Genomic DNA, 1011 nt, shown 5'->3' on the forward strand with positions numbered 1-1011 from the left:
AATTTCCGATGCTTATGAGCATGTTCTATGTGTCATATATATTCCGTAAATTCAACTAGATACAAGCGATATACCCTCTAATTTTTTCATTTTGATGTTTCATCGATTATGGAGATAATGTACGTATATTGCTCATTATTTACTACAATTAAATGGAAAATATTCAATAATATCTCAAAAAGAGCATTGCTTCGTACATGCAAAATATAAAAGCCGATTTGGTTGGAAAACCAAAAAAAATCATTACCCTTCTGTCAATTTCAATCTTCACAATCAGAAAACTTGAGTTTACTGAACGTTGAATGTGAAACATCCATCCAACCCTTTCTCTTATATTCCATAAGATCGTTGAGATCGAGCGTTCTATTCGAATGAAGGTATTCCAGAAATCTTCCTTTAAGTCCCAAAAATTCTCTGTAAGCAAGGAGAAAAATCTAGATAATACTCATAGATCTTTCAAACGAGAATATAGTTTCGAAATTATATTCGAGATATTGAAGCAAAAAGCGAATATTCGAAATTAATTTGAATCAGTATCACTCCCCTTGATAAAATTTTGTTTATTGTGGAACATTTTTCTGAATTCGAATTCAGAAAACAAAATTTTATCAAGGGGAGGGATACTGATTCAAATTAATTTCGAATATTCGCTTTTTGTTTCAATATCTCGAACTAAACAAAAGACAATTTCAGTTTCGTCGTTTATTAATTTCAGATTTTGAATGAACAAATCACGAAACTGAACAAAGCTTCTCCAACGATCGAAATGACGAAGAAAACTTCTCCGAAACACACTCAAGGGATGCTGTAGATAATGCAGATTGAATCAAGTAGAAGGTAGGGGAAAGGAAATGATTTTATATACATTAATTATTCAACTTGTTTGACGTATGTGAATATAATGTTCAACAATATATACTTATTCCTTAGTACACAGTTCTATGCAGAATTGTATTTATCATTAAAAATCAACAGAAAACCCTTTGTTTATCTCGAATATAATAATTATTC

The sequence above is a fragment of the Coccinella septempunctata genome, chromosome 7, assembly GCF_907165205.1.
Source record: "Coccinella septempunctata chromosome 7, icCocSept1.1, whole genome shotgun sequence".
In the NCBI taxonomy this organism is placed as follows: domain Eukaryota; kingdom Metazoa; phylum Arthropoda; class Insecta; order Coleoptera; family Coccinellidae; genus Coccinella; species Coccinella septempunctata.